This window comes from Amblyomma americanum, chromosome 1 (assembly GCF_052857255.1).
Source record: "Amblyomma americanum isolate KBUSLIRL-KWMA chromosome 1, ASM5285725v1, whole genome shotgun sequence".
Lineage (NCBI taxonomy): Eukaryota > Metazoa > Arthropoda > Arachnida > Ixodida > Ixodidae > Amblyomma > Amblyomma americanum.
In genome coordinates this window covers 155,364,364-155,382,836 of record NC_135497.1, presented here as the reverse complement: position 1 = coordinate 155,382,836, position 18,473 = coordinate 155,364,364, and the positions used below count along the sequence as shown (strand labels likewise).

At 41.6% G+C, this 18,473-nt stretch overlaps 1 protein-coding gene and 1 long non-coding RNA gene across 2 annotated transcripts in view; one reads left to right on the top strand and one right to left on the bottom strand.

Annotated features, from left to right (window-relative positions):
• LOC144114338 (E3 ubiquitin-protein ligase RNF212B-like) overlaps positions 1-18,473 on the bottom strand; it is a 37,169-nt gene that overhangs the window by 7,646 nt on the left and 11,050 nt on the right. The gene's annotated exons all lie outside the window — the stretch shown is intronic.
• On the top strand, positions 6,034-14,369 carry LOC144113989 (uncharacterized). Its single transcript, XR_013310928.1, has 3 exons — positions 6,034-6,099; positions 10,779-10,850; positions 12,901-14,369. It is a non-coding gene; the product is annotated as an uncharacterized LOC144113989 (long non-coding RNA).

Below are 18,473 nucleotides of genomic sequence, written 5' to 3'. Positions count from 1 at the left end.
AAGCTTTGGAGGTGTTGTGGGCCAACTTTCGACTGCTGCTAATTGCACTTTTGCAGATAGTGTTTGGATGGTGCATGGATGGTGCCATTGAATACTTATTGAATTGTTCAGCTTTCGTAACGGATGTTGTGACGATTCTCGCACATGACCATTAAGACTGCATTTTTAAAATTTAGAAGAAACCAAAGCACTCTTCATCCGGGGTGTAAACTTTCATCCTTGTAACTTCATTCTGTTACTTTATGTGCCTACTGTCATCCTATGACTCTGAATACAACCAGCTCATACAGCATCTCCATTCATGTGGCAGATAAGCTGTGTACGTTTATTGATGCCATGATCATCATATATTTAAATACTTTACACAAAAATGAAAACAATTTTATTAATGATAATACTTGTTTATATGCAGTGGCCAGAGTTACAAACTCGCTCTGTTATCACCATCTTGCAGTGTAAATGTTATTAAATGTATGTGTAACAGACTCATTGATGGCTAACAGGTTGTCACAGCTGTTAATTTTCCTATTAATGAATAAGTTATCAAGGACGAACCAAAGGGTGCTGGTGGTATAAATGGCGATGTCCCTATTAAAAATCAAGAATGAAAACGGAGAGGCAAGCACCAACCGTGAACACATCCTTTTCTTTTTTCTTCTCTGTAACTTTTAAAGCCGCACAGAACTTTGTGAATATGAAAAATGAACCTTAATGTCAGTGTGAGTGTTTAGGCTGCTTCACAGAAAAAAAAAATGTGAATGATTCTTTTTGCTGCAAAGCTTGCATATTATATTCTGTACTTATTATTGCCATAAAATAACATTTAAATCGACACTGGTGCCTGGTTTTTAAATGTCTCCGTAAAAAATATGATACCAGCTAAGTAAAGGCTAAGGTAAGGAGGAGGCAAGACTCAAAGAAAGTACAACAGCCTGACTCAGCTCTCAACATTATTGGCATGTACTAGGAGAGCAACACTACAAGAGACATTATTGGCATGTACTAGGAGAGCAACACTACAAGAGACATGAAACAATAGTGCCAAGAAAGATGAGTACAACTTTCTCAGCAAATAAAGTTAGATGAAGTTCAGTGCTTGTCCTGTGTCTTTTTTTCTTTGTGTTCCTCTTTGTTGGTGCTATTGTTTCCTGTCTGAAGTAGTATATACCATCTAGCGCAAACTGAAGTTGTTCCAGCACTTAAGGCCCGCACACAAAAGATATGTCCAAACACAAAATCATGTTTGCATTGAAATCGCGACACGAAAGCGGGTGAAATGTAGCTAATGCAGAAAGTGTGAGCCTAAACAAAGAATATAATAAGCCAAAAACATGTCCATCAAAAAATACACAGCATTAAGAAAATGCACAGCAAGAAAGAAACATACAACACAGGTGCAACAACATGCAGGTCATTATCAAATAATTTACTTTTTTATTTACATGTACCACCTCCTAAAGGTATTATAGCTGCATACAAGGATTAGACACATTATCAAAATTGCCAGTTTCATTTGCTTACTAGAACCCTTAGAATATTAAGAAGTTGATTCATAAATCAAAATGCTCTCAGCCTTGAGCCACAAGAGCTGTTCTTTCATGACAGTATTATCATGATGCACTAACAATTTTCGGTGTGCTAACAGCATGTAAGCATATTATATCAACCATAAAAAAAAAAATTAAATTTTCTGGAGGTTGGAGTAAACAGTTTCTTAATGCCTGTGCTTAGTTCCCAAGTAAATGAATGCTGACCGCTTACGTAATTGTTTTGCAGCAAACTGTCCCAAAATAAGATTTGGTACTAATGCACAGCGAAGCGTGAGCCTCAATTGATTGGTCATGCACTTGTGCTAATTACATGCATTTACTGTGAAGTTTGAACAAAAGTAGTGTATTTTTGCATTCAAAGTTAGACATCTTAAGAAATGACTCCTGGCCATTTTTACCGAATGAGTGGTTTTATCCTTTGGTTACTTTAGAAAAGTAGGGTTAATGTAGAAGCGATTTGTTTGTAGAATACAAAGAAAAATTAACTTGCAATAAATTTTCTCAAATTTACTTGTGCCTGATGCTTTGATTATATAAGCACAGGTTTTGCACTTTCTTCTATAGCTAATTCTAAAGCACTTGTGAGAATTCTTTCACCAGCATATGACACAACACGGGCATTATTATTGATGTAAAACATATTTCACACGTCTCATGAAAACTAATAGGAAAGTCAGTTTGCTTGGTGTGCTACTACTGGTACCCTTATCTGAACAAAATGCTTGATTTATATCTCCATTCTGAGTTCTGGGTGCATTGGGTGTATCTCAGAAGCTGTATCAGCAGAGTTTATAACATTTCCACTTATAGTCTAGACAGGTCCAAGGCAAACATATGATGCGTATTATTGACTTGTTAACAAGAAACACACAATTATTAACAGTTTTTGCCCTGCTCCTTAGAAAGGGTCGAACAATTTCTGCTTAGATTTAACAAAGACAACTGCTAAAATTCTTGGGAAGTACTGGAAGTTAGTTGCACCTGCATCAATGTTTTTGAACTTCTGGCTGTGTTTTTGCATTGGGTACATAAAGCTCTGAGCAGTTATATGACTCTGTTTGCCAGAAGCATTATGCTGTTGAAAAAGAGAGCAGTGACACACATGTCTGTTAAAATGGCAGCTGTATTCTAAATAACACGAGCTGACGTCGGGCTAGTTGGTGTTGGATCATAATGTGAGCAGCGTGAGCACATTCAAGGAAGGAAGGAAGAGACGGATAGGAAAGAGCGCTTAACTAACAACTTTATTTGAGAAGGCTGAAGCCATTACATATATATCCTCAAGGCAGCGCCCACCAAGGTTGAAAAGAACAGTACACGTGTTGGCACAAATGCACGAAGAAATCACATTTAGGATCAGGCTAGGCCAGATCATGCCTTTTTCAGACAACCAACAATGAAAGAACTGAAGGTAAATGTAAAACACCCTATGGTAGATGAAGCAAGTGAAACATACAACTACAGCTCATGTGGAATGCCGCCAGAGAAAACAGAAGAGCAAATAAACCCAGAAAAACACGAGAAAGAAAAAATGGCAAAACAACGCTGAAAGCATAGTTTTAAAACAAACGAAGTGGACAATCGGATGGGTGAGTGCCTACAATTGACACGGCTAAAAATAAAAAGAACAAAAGCAGGTTGTCTGGGTCTCCACCCAGACAACCCGTCCTCATACATTGATTGGACGCAGGGGCCACATCACCGCTCCCTCCTCGCCTTCATTAGATCGGCACATCTTTCCTGCTTTATTTAACTCCCACCCCCCTTCTCTTTCCTTTCTTTTCTCTTTTCTTCCTAACCCCCCTTATGCCCAGAGGCAATAAACAATGCTATCAAAAAAAAGAGCAGATAAAGTTGTGTGAACAAAAAAGAAAAAAATCTCATAAGTAAGCATTTTAACTTCTAGAATATAGCCTACATATGCAAATAATTAACTACCCTGCCAAACATAGTTTCTAAGCATCAGTTTTTGTAAGGGATATCGGTATGAAATGCAACTGACTAGATTTAATTATTGAGGTATTCAATAAATATTCATATTATTTATGCTTATATTTGGGTTTCAAATTTGATAGTGTTTTTAGATTTCCTATGAGATTCGATCGTGTTCCTCACCCCAGGCTGATTCTGAACTTTACAGCAACTAAACAATCATCCTGACATTTTTGCGATGATACAAAGTTTTCGGTCATTTCAATGAAGTTCATTTCAAATAACTATTTTAATTCTTCCACAGAACATTAACATGTCTTCCAGGGATGTGTTAGTCAATTAGGCCCCTTACATCCTTTTAATATATTAACAACTTACCCAGCTGTGAAGTCGGGAATTAGATTATTCACTGGTGATTCTGTGATTTACCATAACGTATAAGAATTCTTACATGGACTGTCAATATTTAATGTCAGACCTTGATGTAACAATTTCTTGTTCCTTAATGTCTCTAAATGACACTAAAGCATAGGTCACCAGAAATGGTAAAGTGCTTCCATTGCATAGCTCTTGAAGAGTGGATCACAACGGAGTGCTCAGTACCAAACAAACTAATCACGCAGTGAAATACCATGTATTCAGCACAGCTACTGCGCCAACCTTCTCACATGTGATGCAACATAGCGAGACTTAAAGCAAGTTGTATAGTATATTGATATCATCTTGACCACTGAAAACGTGCAACAGGCAAAGCAGACATTATCAAGCATAAGCAGTGCTGGCGGCTACTGAAACAGCATATGCTCCAGTGAACATTTTGAGCGGGAAAATATTTTGATTCATGCTTCTGTTTCACTACAATAGTGTCCTTTTGTGTTCTACAGGAATATTGCCTTTATGTTTGAAGGAATAGAGACATCAAATTCTTGGCTTGTGTGCTTTATTTCGAATAGTTCATTGGACAATAGTATACATGAATCACCCCTTCTGCCCCTACATAATTTGCAATTTAATTTCTTCTCGACATATATTTGGTTCTGTTTTCAACAACCGAACGATGGCCACGATGTGCAAGGTGCATTTAGGTCATGCCAGGCGTGAAAAAAACGTGCAATAATCACAGATATGTAGTTTCACTCAGAGTCATGTATCAATCCATCACAATGCTTAAGCCAGCCTGTTTCATAAGCTGGATAGACAAGAAATGACGTGCGAGAAGTTAGTTTTTTTTTCATGCCTGACGTGAGCTAAACACACGTTCCATGTCACAGCCATAATTTCATTTAAGCCGGAACCAAAACAGCATCAAGAAGAAATCAGTTATAAATTCAGTGGTCGTAGGGGAACACCATGTGGTGACTTATGTATGCTAATATTTATTGCATCACTTCAAAGAAGGAAACCTGCAAGCAAAAACTGCTGTTCTAAATGATTGACTGTTGCTTTGAATGCAGACTGACCCATTTTACCATCCACTCAATGAAATGCTCTCTGCTTCTTTCTGCACATTCTAAGAACAGCTGTTTACCACCAATACTACAGCAACATAGTGTTACGCAGCAAGCATGTATCCATATTTCATCATCGTTGTTCAACCTCTAGAGCACTGCCATTTAATCATTGCCACTTGTCAGTATTTTGGTTTATCTCAACAATTACTAGTGCGAACTGTCACCTGAGCCAGTATACCAGATCTCATTAGGCGGCCCTCAGTTGACATCACATGAGCATGAAAATCAAATTCGGACAAAGAGACAACTAGACGTCTATTTTGTGCACTCCATAGCCTTATCTCAATTCATAACCCATCAGTTAATTGTCCCATTTGAGCATATGTACTTCCATTTATGTGGATGCTGAGGAGCATGGTTAAACGATCTACGATTAACGTTCCAAAGTGACTCAGGCTACGAGGGATGCCATAGTGGAGGGTGCCAGAGTTCTTTTAACGTACACTGACATTGCACAGTACACGGGCCTCTAACCTCTATCGAAATGTGACCCCCGCGGCAGGGATCGAACCCTCGTCTTTCGGGTCAGCAGCCTAGCACCATAACCGTTGAGCAACTGCTGCAGCTTTATTTGTTCACTGCATGGCAGACTGTGCTACTCATAAATTCAAAAAAACTCTGGAAGCACATACCTAAAAGAGACTGGAAGACAACACAACTACATGAACAAACTAAATATAATAGCTTTATTCCAGTGCTAGAACAGGCAAATTGCAATATACTAGAACCTAACACAGCCGTGACTATGTCACCCAACATTCCCCTGTTTGTATTGGTCTTGAACACGTGTATCGGCTTCGCCTTCAGCAGGATTACAGCACTCTTGGAGGATGGATGCCAGCAGCGTTCCTGCGGCGTTAACCCAATGCTACATTTTGACCGGAAGAGCGACTGCGATGGATTGTTCAGGGAAAGCTGCAGCGCAATGCCACTGACACCGCACGTGGACATTACCTTCTGCGCATCTTCTTCAAGCACGATGACTACGGGACCCGCCCCCATGCAGGACCACCTGCTGCCTATAAATTGGAGCTCACTGAGAGACAGCTTCAGTGGACGCGGCAACACGGCCCTGACTATGTCACCCAATGTTCACGTTTGTGCAGGTTAGTCATTCAAAACTGTCTTGTAGTGTTGCAGTGTCCACACAATGCGTTAAGTTGTTTTTGCGAATATTTATCATTAGTGGGCTTGTTGCTAAAGTTGTCGGGCAATGTGGAGGAGAATCCCGGTCCAGTGACAGAAGAAATGTTTCCAGAATTGATCCAGAACCAAAAATAGATCCTGTCAAAACTCACCGAGGTCCAGACAAACCAGGCTTCTTCTGAAATGAGAATCCTTGAAGTGCAAAATTGAGTTCTTGCAATTAAACACAAGCTAGAAAACCCAGACAATACCCAGAACAGGCTTGCAAATATTGAAGCGCTTACCGATAGGTGGAATGATGACATGTCGAGCATTGCTAGACAGGTCGATGAACTAGACAATCACTCATGAAGGAATAATTTAATAATCAGAAGCGTGAAAGAAGATGCCCATGAAACTGAGGTCATATTGATGAAGAAAGTGACTGAAGACATTTGTAGTGACATCCTCAAGGTAGAAGTAAGCTCCATTGAAAGAATTCACAGGCTTGGTAAGAAAGCACCTAGAAGAAACTGCCCCATTATTTTCAGGGTAGCAGACTTTAGGGACAAACGAAAAATTTTGAGCAATTGTACTAAGCTTAAAGGCTCTGAAATCAGCATTAGTGAGGATTACTCTGAGTGGGTAGTGGAGATTAGGAAGAAACTTTGGAACTCGTGTGCAGATGAAAGGAAAGAAGGCCGTAAGGCCAAACTTGTTTTTGACAAACTAAAAATGAATAATATGTTGTATGGTTGGGACGAAGGAAAAAATGAGAGATACCAAATTACCAGCCCCACTGAAAACAGCAACTGACGCGAGCACAAAAAGTGGATGGTTTTAAGATGATAAATATAAATGCTCGGAGTATAATAAACAAAACAGATGGTCTGAAAGTCGTGGTTATGGAACATGAATCTGACGTTATTATCATAACAGAGACATGGTTGCATGAGAATATAACAGACGCCGAGTGTGTGCCAACCGATTATAAAGCATTCAGAAGGGATCGAGCAGGAAGAGGAGGTGGTGCAGCCATACTAGTTATGCAAAGCATTTCGTGCACTGCCCTTGAGCGGTTGCACAATTTAGAAGCAGTATGGATTAAAATAAAGCTGACGGATCAGACAGTTTACATTGAAGGGGTGTAGAGGGCCCCAAATTCTGCACGTGCAGTAATCGCCAGTCTAAGGGAATTCATGGAAAATAATGTTCGACAGGCAGACAATATAAATGTCTTAGACGACTTCAATTTACCAACAATTAATTGGACCTCATGTTCACCCAGGGAGACGGATATGGCAAGCTGTGAACAGCTTTTAGACTTGGAATTCTCTCATAATTTAGTGCAGGTAGTAACTGAACGTACAAGGTTGTGTGAAACAACTTCATCTATCCTTGATCTAATTTTAGTATGGCGCGGTTCGATAAGCCTTCTGAAAGACTGTTATGTTGAAGATAGAATTTCAGATCATCGAATGCCGATAGCTACTTTCAGTATGTCTCCATGCATCTCTCCGGGCAACCCAAAAAGACTAGTTTTGAATTTTCAGTCCGCAGATGATGCGAGTGTCCCAGACTACCTTAAACTTCTTTTGATGAATTCGTGTACTTTTATGAATCACAGGCAAACACTGATGAATTGTGGAATTTCTTTTCCAATGTTGTAGCCCACTGTATAGAGCAATTTATTCCTAAGGAGAATAAGAAGTACAAAAATAGAGAAATTATTCATGCAAAACACAAAAATAAAAGAAAACAAAAAGCATGTTTCCAAAATAGCAATATAGTGGATAAAATCAGTGTTCGCAATATGAGACAAGATTTGAAGCGCCTCATTAGGGATTCAAAAGTCCAAATTTGCAAAGTAACGTTAAAGAATTTCTTTTCCGAAGCACCGGCTAAGTTTTCGTGGTATGTGAAGCCGCCGACTAAGCAGCACTTTTCTAACGGTGAAATTAATACTGAAGAGAGAGCTGAACAATTTACATCTTCTTCTCATCCGTCTTTACTAAAGATGATGGCAAAGTTCCAATCCTCACCGACTACTCTGCTCGTACTCCTATTTCAGAGATTAGAATAGCCGGGGAAGGTGTCCTGAACCTTTTGCTTAATATCAACACAAAAAAAAGCCCCGGAGCAGATGGTGTTCCTAATGAATGAATTCTTAGTCAGGTATGCTGAATGGGTGTCAAAGTTCCTTACGAAAATATTTCATTCAATTGTGAACAGTTCCTTCCCAAACGCATGGAAACTAGACAAGATAGTTCCGGTTCATAAAACAGCCAGCAATTCAGACGGTAGCAATTACCGGCCAATTTCCCTTACTAGTACTTGCTCTAAAATACTAGAACACATTATATCCAAACACCTCTCCGACTACCTTGAAATGTATAACTTATCACCAGTACAGCATGGTTTCCGTAAAAGTCTGTCTACGATCACAGAGTTAGTTGAATTGGCGCATGACGCTTCAGAAACGATAAATTTGCGAGGACAGATGGACCTTATTTATCTACACTTTTTTAAAGCCTTTGATAAGCTTTCACTTTCCAAACTTTTGCTAAAAATCAATACAGTGTTCAAGAATCCCAACCTCACTAAATGGTTCACCTCGCACCTACAAAACCGCAGCAATATGTAGAAACCGACATGTACAGGTCCAGCTTACGACTGGTGTTATCGGGAGTACCCCAGGGAAGTGTCCTTGGGCCTGTACTATTTCTTTTATTAATGACGTGCCTAACCTCGCTTGTGTTCCATTAAGATTATTTGCCGACGGCTGCATTGTTTACAATCAGATTGAATCTCTCAGTGACCAAATAAGATTGCAGAACAGCCTAGAAAACATTATAAAATGCTGCGATGACTGGCAAATGGTGATCAATCCCATAAAATCTGTATGTATGTCCATTACTAGGAAAAAGAAGATCCTGGAATTTTCGTAACGTATGTATGAGAATGAGCTTGGGAGAGTAGTGGAGAACAAATATCATGGTTTAATATCTAGAAGTGACTTGAGATATGTAGTAATAAGGCTAACAAGCCCTTTGGAGCCTAAGGCACAATTTAAAGAGTGCATCACCTGAAATAAAAAATTTGGCTTATAGGACTCTGGTTAGACCTATAACTGAGTACGCGAAAATTGTCTGGGATCCTTACACAAAGAAAAACCGTAACAAACTGGAAAGGGTCCAGAGTTGGCTTCACGGTTTATCTTCAACAAATATGGTCGAACTGACTCCCCTCCAAACCTTTGTCCAAGTGTGACCAGTTGTTTGCATACATTGCACGTTACCCCTATTTGATTTGTTAAAATTGCTTTTTTTCTTGTTTGTGGTTTCCACTCCTTTAATGGCCCTTCAACAGGGCTGATAGTATCAGTAAAAAAAGAAAGAAAAAAAGAAAAAAGGCACAGTATATATTGTCATCTTCCAAGTATTTCCATAACTGACGCTAATAACATCTTCAATGGAATCATGAAAAGCCAGCATTTTTGTCCTCGCGTCTCTTTGACTGTTTGTCCTCTGAAATGCATCACAATGGCACAAATTAGAGCAGTCATCTCTTTTAGCTCTGTACACAATTGCCTCTTACTTCATACCACATAATAGTGTTATGTGTCACCCAGCAAAGTTGACCAGAACATGTGTGCATTAAGCTGCACCCTCACAGCAAATTTGTTGATTGCTAGCAACATGCAACCATGGACCTGAGTGAGAAGAAAACATGTACAGGTGAGGAATGTGACAATGCAGTGGAAACCCCATTGGTCTGCACATGCAAGCTCCACTCTTACCAAGCACCCTTGGCATAGTAAGACACGCCGTGTCTGGAGAGATGCCTCCATTTAATCAAACCTATAGTGTCTTTTGAACTCAGGTGCTTAGTTAGAGCCTCCCTATCCGTAACCTGGGATACGCACTCCATAGCAGCCAGGGTCTGCTGAGATAATAAGTGGTCTGGCTCAGCCAGATGCGGCAAAACCCCTGTGCTGCAGTCGCAGTGTGCAAGACACTCTGCTGAAAGAAAAATATACTTACCTGCAGCACATGTGGCGAGCATGGAAGTGTCTCTCACTCTCTAACACACACACCGCCCAACTGGTACCCCATAGCTACATACTTCATTGGTTATGTTGATAAGTACACAGGTAAACTAGTCAAGGATATGCAATGACTAGAACAGGGTGCCAAAAGGGCGATCACACCTTTCAAAAGTAGTGTCCTGGGGATGTAATCATAACAGTAGCCTCGATACTGCTGTTGAGAATTTGCCTTTTTCGTGCTCTTCTTCTGAAGCTTGGCTTGCTTCGAAAAACCTGAACCTGAGCTCGACAGACATGGTTTCTTAGTAGAATGAAATCTTTCAATTTTATTGTTTGCTGGGTCCCCTGATGTGTGGGGCATTTATTGCTTCACATTGTCTTCACAGATCTTGAATACAGGGTCCAAAAGCTTGCTGACCTCATTGTGCACTTCCTGAGAATTTTTTTCCTCTGCTATTATTCTTTGACCACTTCCACCATGGCCAAGACAAATTGAGTTTGCCACGCTCGTGGAGGCTTCTGCTATATTAACACTTTCCAAAATGAGGAAATTTGCTGAGTTTGATGACACTGCTTGAGTAGTTTTCAGGATCTTCTGATCTCTTCTTTCAGGTGGGCTAGTAATGCCCACACAGTGGATACACGTGTATGAAGACCATCAAACACATTTGGTGCATTTCAGAGGTGAGTGGGCACACCTTGTCAATTTTGAGATTGTGTGTGCGAGGACTTTTGTGGACTAGGATTGCACAGCCCATGCACCTTCTTCATTCCTCTTGGCAGATGCAGTAATTGCCACTGCAGATCTCTGGTGGTTCTCGATCTGGCTCATCTTGCTTGTTCTCTTTTTTTTTACAATGTGGCCTACCCTCTCCATCAAAGAGTTTTGTGTCATGTCCATCAGTGCAGAGATGAGCTTGCAACATGATTCCTATTATTTTCCAGGAAACTATGCCTTAAAGTCCTGTGAATTCTTTCAAGATGCATGTTCGTGTTGATGCCAAGCCTTGTTCAGAAACTGTAGGCCCACATCTCCTGGTAGCGAGCATAGTTTCCTCCGAAGTACTGAATAAACTCCTGAAGCCTAGGGTCCATATTGGCTAGAGACGACTCGAGAAGCTTAGCCATCTCATTCTTGTCACTGCCCTCCAGCAGCACATTCTTCTTTCCTTTTTCTTTTATCACCTAAATAATTCGCTTGAGGTGGGCTCATGACTGTCAGCCAGGCCTTCAAGAATTCAGATGCTTGGTTTTATGAGGTTTAACACCCCAAAGCAACTCAGGCTATGAGGGACTCCGTAACAGAGGGCTTCAGATAATTTTGACTACCTGGAATTCTTTAATGTGCACTGACATCGAAGAGTACACGGACCTCCATTATTTCGCCTCCACTGAACCCGCACCTTTTGAAGTATTCAGATGCATCATGTGACGTGGAAGTTCTGGTTTATGGTGGTTTAACGTCCCAAAGCGACTCAGGCTATGAGGAACGCCATAGTGAAGGGCTCTGGAAATTTCGACCACCTGGGGTTCTTTCACTTGCACTGACATCGCACAGTACACGGGACTCTAGAATTTCGCCTCCATCAAAATTCGACCTCCGCGGCCGGGATCGAACCCACGTCTTTCGGATCAGCAGCTGAGCACCATAACCACCGAGCCACCACAGGGGAAGTTCTAGTGACAGGGCTCCTGTGGAGGACTTCATGGATTAAAAAAATGCTGCCAAGGTTTGCACATGCATTGTTCTGCAGATGAAGCAGGCCATAGGCAATACTGCTCCATACTCATCCACCATCAAAAGAGTAACCAATTCAAATTCTTGCCCTATTGTTCCAAGTGCAGAATCAACACATACTGTTCATGACCCCAATACCTTCAGCTGCTCTTCCTGGGACGCTGTCATTAAAGGGGCAGTGAAAGGAGGTCTCAACAAAGATGCGATGTGCATAGCAAGCTTAAGAACGCTGCTTTACAAATATCCTCCAGCAAGAATTTTTCAGGCGTGCTTTGTGCAAGCTGAGTTATCTGTAGTCAAAATTTGAATTTCCACGTCTTCATGCCTTTCCCTCTCCTCTAGTCACTTTTTGCACACTGAAATGTTTGCACTCGCCCCCTCTGCTGGCTGCCAATGCACGAACCAATACTAGCAGTCCGCTGCTGAAGTAATGAGCGCTACATGACGCAACGAGCACAGATTCGGGCGAAAACCTAGCACCGCAGGTCGCCGCTAGGTGCAGAAGCAGGAGTTTTAAAAATTGTATTGTAAATTATTGGCTCACGGCAGGTCCTGTACGCGGCATGAATGCTCATTGGTCTCTACATAATGTGAGCATTTTATAGACAACCTCAAACACCCTTTTCAGGGACTCTATAAGGCAAGAACAAAGTGGACTCTATAATCTAGAAATAATTTTTAAAAGTCGCTGCTCTCAGAAGCTCACAATCGATTAGGGCGACATACCTCACCACGCGTCTCTTACCTCGATGATGTTAGTGAGCATACGGGGCGAGTTTGAAGGTTGGCTCTTCTGCCCACTGTCGTCATCGGGATAGGGGACATGCTGTGAGGTGTGTCATCCTAATCAGTTGCGAGCTACTGCGAGCAGGAATTTTTAAAAATTATTTCTAAATTATACGGTACACGAACAGCTTTCAAATTTGACTCGAATACCCAAAAAGATCGCTTCTACAGATCTGTTGTACTAAAATATGCCCATCGAAATCATTTCAGGGTCCCTTCAACCACTGCACCATTGCCCATGGAGTGGGACTCACAGGGACAGAAGAATGTAAAGCTGACAATGACTATTAATTAGTGCATTAACACTCACGTCATATCCTTAAGATAGAGCTTAAGTGCCCATCCAATTTTTTTCAGTACTGTCTTCATGAGAACTCCTTTCGAAAGGTCATCAGGAATGCTTGCCCTTTCACGGTCAGCCATAAGGTCTCCTTGATTTGGCTGCACTTTCTGCACTGGTTCAGGAGGTGCACCACTTTTGCACTCGATTTAACAGTGCAGCTAGCGCCACCTGCACTTCTGCACTTGATGTGACTTCGTGCTGTATGAGTTCTTCTGCGATAGCTTCCCAGAGAGTTCTCTTCTCATGCAAGCAGTGCAGTGTGCTCCATACCAGACAGCTACACGGCCAAGTGACGTTGAGACAGCTGTGTGCCCATGCCAGATACAGCATCTGCGCCATGCCTTCACCAAAGAACTCAAATGACAGTGTGTGTGCATGCCCGTGTATGTGCATGTAAGCGACTGCCTGGCAGGTGCACTACATATGGGTTCTCACCTTTCTGTCCAACCTTGCAAGTTTCTTTATGCTATATCTGTTTTGTGTGCAAATATTATTACATGCAGCACGATGTAGCATTTGTATAAGAGGCAGATGGTGAGATCTTTAATATGTGGATGATAACGTTAGTGATGACTCGCTGCAACATCATCCGCACCTCCGCTTGCAGTAGCGACTGTCTTTGAGGTCACCGGCAGCCGACACCTTTGCCAGCCAGTCAGTCTCTGATAGCCATTCCGCTGCACCGTCTGCTGACAGTGAACACGAGTTGTTGAGTTCAAATAAGTCCAAGTTATCAAGCAACTCTTTTCTGCTGTAATTGGCTGACAACTGCAGATTTCGAAAGAATGGCAACAGCCTGAGCCACATGTATAAACTCAAAGGTCGTCTCGAGCGAGTCTGAATAACTTCTTGAATTCCAAGTTCGTTGCCTCTCTCTCAAGTACCCGTTGACACAGTGATGGTCAACCTGGCCCACTATGCACAATGCAAGAGAAAGGACAGTGTCAAATTTTCATCACTTTTGGAATTAACAAATTTAATGGCCACTCCATGAGATGTGCCTCTTCTAACAAGTGCACGCTGCTGAACACAACTAGCACAATCCCGTGCATAGTTAAAATCGCGCGATAAACACCAACACATGGCCGGAGCAAACGAACATTTCTGCACTTTTGCACTCAATTTGGCCACTGCTCCGGGAGTACTAGAGTCAGGTTACACCCGCGCTGCAAGAACTGGCACTGCACTGGCACTTTTGTGAACAAGTGCAGAAAGTGGAGCCAGATAAGGAAACCTATATTCAGGTGTGCGATGTTGGTATCGTGCCCATAATGTGTCCTCTGGTACAGGACCTTGAAAGTACTCTCTTCTCTTGTAATGATCATAAAAGAGAAGCATGTCTTACCAAACTTGCAGCTTCCTTGACTTTACATCGCAAGAGTCTTGTTGCCTCGACTTGGTCAAGCCACTCCAGGCATGTTGCAGCTGTAGAACGTCCTTGTACTTCTGTCGGTAAGCTTTTTATAACATAGATATTATGAACTTGCACACCTGGATCTCTTCCTTCATGGAATTCTGTAAAATGTGGAAAAATATACTATACAAAATATTATGTACAACGGTGTTCAAATTGAAAACACTCAATGTCAATGACAAATAAAAAATGCTCCTGTGCTCATCAAGCATGGCTGTTAGAAAAAACAAAACATTGTGGATCATGTGTACTCTAATTTTCACTACGCTGTCCCCACTTGTAAGTGCTTAAAAGTTGAAACTTCGCACCTTGCAGAATATACAGCGCATTTTTTTTTTCAAAATTGCTCAGTATATCTTCAAATTCCCAATGCATTTCAATCACGAAGGTTTGTGATACTCGAGCTGTGCTTCTGTTGCCGCCACCTGAATAAACATTTGATTGCGGGTTTGCTAGCTGGCCCTAGTTGCTCCCTAAATAACACCCACTTTTACGCAGAAGAGTGCAATTAGGTGATAGAATACTGAAATGCAATATGTTATTTGGATTGCGGACATGTGCACCCGAGGATACTGAAAGCATGAGCCTTTCTTAGAAACAAGACTTTTTTTTCTCTCTTACAGTCCAGATCATATATGATCAGCGCTTGCATATGCATTTTTGATGCACAGATTGTATACGCGCAATATATCTACAGAGTGCGGAATGTGTGCCGAAAATAATGGCAATTCTTCCAGAGCTTAAGTACATTCACTTTTGCAAGAGTGACAAGCCATAAGCAAACATTTCCGTGTGTCGATTTTCAAAAACGCAACTTGATTTCGCCAGACAAGCAACTCTGGCTCCCAATTTTAAAAGGGGTTGTCCGCAGCAATGTAACGACGAACATGTGCCTCTTGATCGCCAAGTAAGCTTTTTCGCGTGCAGCTGTCATATATAAAAGCTTATCGAAATCGACTCAAACAATTAGGGCCCTTAATTTTGCCGAAAGGAAATCCATGCAAAACGAAAACAGGATGAAAGATGAGAGGAGGCAGAACTTCTATCTAGGAAGGCACATCACCGGCTTCGCAGTTACGCATCTGTATAGATTTATTTACAGTTCACACTAAAAGAGTTCGCAAGGTATTACGCTAGGCCGCGACTTTCCCTTGTGCGATCCTCGTTTTCTGTCGCTTGCTGGGCCAGCTAGGAAATGGATCATAAATATGCACACAACAGACTGTGGCGAACGATTCAGCACAATATTTGTGCGCAGGTTAGAGAAACGAGCAGTTTTGTTCTCTAGCACGGCAGTCCAACCAAATACCGCTATATGGTGTCACTTATTGTCAAAGTACGCATACAACATATTGAACACTGATGTCGCAGTCATCCTCCAGAAACCTTTTTTTTTAATATCTCGTACAAAACGTCATGTAAAACACATACTGAACCACAAATGATACTCCCGTGCGAAATGTCAGCACTAACAAAACCTATAGGGGCTTTGTCAAGCATTCTCCAGAACTGTCTACATGCATGCAATGACATGCAAAGTCGACCACTCCTGTCTGTCGGTGCACTTGTGTCATATTTGAGTCGCCTGTGGCTTGTCGTGCATGCACATCCCCATGGAACTCGGACCGTGTTTAACCTCATATCTTTAAAAGCTGTATGGTACACCAAGAAGTGGCGACTGACACAAATGCACAACGGCCGAGCTCGCCCTTCGAGCGCGCTCTACACAAGCCACAAAAGGAGCACAGCACAGAGCACGGATAAATATGAGATACGAGAAGCTCGCAGAAAAAACTCCTCCCCCACCCCCCAAAAAACAAAGATACATTCAGAGACGTCACAGTAGCTGACCGCGCGCAAATTCGTGCATGATATATAAATAATTACCTTTGTCGTTCTCAAGGGTAAGCTGCAGGCTTTCGGCAGGAAACTGGTGTACTACGCAGCAGTCACGAACCAAATTTTCCAGTGTTGCAGCCTGCTGCTGCACTGGTCGTACTTAAGGAATGCTCCTTCTGTCTCCAACTTCTGGGCATTACTAATACGCTTCAGCATGTTCTTCCGCTTAGTGAAGACCTTGTAGCACATGCTGAAATCTCTATAATGACCAGCATCATTGTGGTGAGAGTCATGGTCACCGTGATCAGGTTGATGTTGACCCTCGTTGGGATACTGATGCTATTCCGGACAGAAGCAGGCAGCGAGAGCGGGGCACGCACGCTCGGAAAAATGTGGGGAACTCTCGGAAAAATCTAAAGAAAATGTGCTTGTCCACAACCACACATGACGTCATCATATGTCACGTGCCCACTGACGTCACATGTGTGACGTCACGTTTTTTGACCTAGCAGCATTTCCAGCCTACCTGCCTGAAAATGCTTGTGTCCTTGTCGCAACGCCGCCAAGAGTAAACAAAAAAGATGGTGGAAACTCAAAGCAGTGGCTGCATTGGTATGCGCATCTTTTGGCATTTTTTTCTCTATAGCTACAGGTGTGTTCCCGATTAGAATTTTGTGTATTATTTCAAAGATACTCAAGGCCTTAACAGATGCGGAAAGTTTTCTCTGTGGTTAATATTAATACATTTGTGGCAGCATGCCACGATATATGCATCCAATACTATATATACAAGATGGACGAATGCAAATAGAAACCAAAAACGGAATGTGAGGAGTGTAATGTCTAGCTGAGCATAACAAAAGCAAAGAATTGTTTCAAGGCCTCTCACAGGCAATAATCACAGCCTACTAATTGTTTTAAGTTAAAGAAAGCACTGCGTTAGTTTCTAAACACCACGGAAGCTTTAAAATAAACACTAACACCAATCTCTGTCACATTGCTCTATTTTACAACCAGTAAGCCCAGGTGTCCTATATAGAGGATACGACGCCACCTTTTATACAAATTCGGTCCTGAAGAAATCTTTCATGTATATATGTTTCTTGGGTGGCAATGAAGTAAAATACAAGAAAAAATATTCCTCAAGGGGTAAAAAAAAAATTGGGGCCGAAAGGGTTAAAACATTATTTTACTGTTCCCTAATATAATCTCGACTCCAGTATTGTTTGTTAGTCTGGTACAACATGACAAACAACTGAATTCTTTCAATACAAACTTCATAAAACATGATGCATGCTACCTCAGACACACACGATATGTCACTCCTCGCATTAGAACTAGTTATGGTATGCAGATAATCTCTTATTGTTTCGGTTTATAAACTCCCTTTCATACACTTTATCTCAGCATTTCAAAGCTGTTCGTTCATTTAAAAGGGTTATTAGACTTCACTTTCTTTCAACCGTTTGTATACTTGATATTTGTTTCAATGATCCCCATTTGCTAGATTTGCTGTTTCATATCCCTGGTGCTTTATTCATTGCGTTATTCAGAAGAGTTATTTTCATTTCATCAGATGCATTGGTTCCTGTTTTTGTATTGATGCATGTATCTTTTTGTAAACAATGTCCCACAGTGCTGCTGTAAATGCATTCCTGTACTGTATGTTTTTACTTGGTGCCCAGAGCCTCATCACTCAGACTTATCTGCCTCGAGCTCTGGGCTCCATGATTCTTGATGATCCAAAAAATAAAATTCCAATTCCAAAGAACATCAATGCCAGTGCTACACCTGCAACTATTGCTGCTGCTGATGGTGATGGATTAGTGCCCATGCCCTTTAAGCGGGTGGGCACCTTCACATGGTGTCTGGCCGGGTGTAAAAAATTAAAACAAAACAAATGTAAAACATACACAACCAGTCACTTGTCACTGCGCACACGTGCATGCAGATTCCCCCCTCACACGCACACGCATAAAATTCATGAAGGCAAAGGCGCTGCAGTGCCCACAGTCATCACCTTATCGAGCAGTGTATGGGGGGAGCCTTCTGAGGTGGAGCAGTTCGCGAAGGGGGAAATGATTACAGTTAACATCCACTCGAGCGCAGGCATATGGCTTTTGAAAAGAAATGCTACTCATGGCTGCATTGAAATGGGCACGTTAATCGTAATCATTTCCTCGCTGA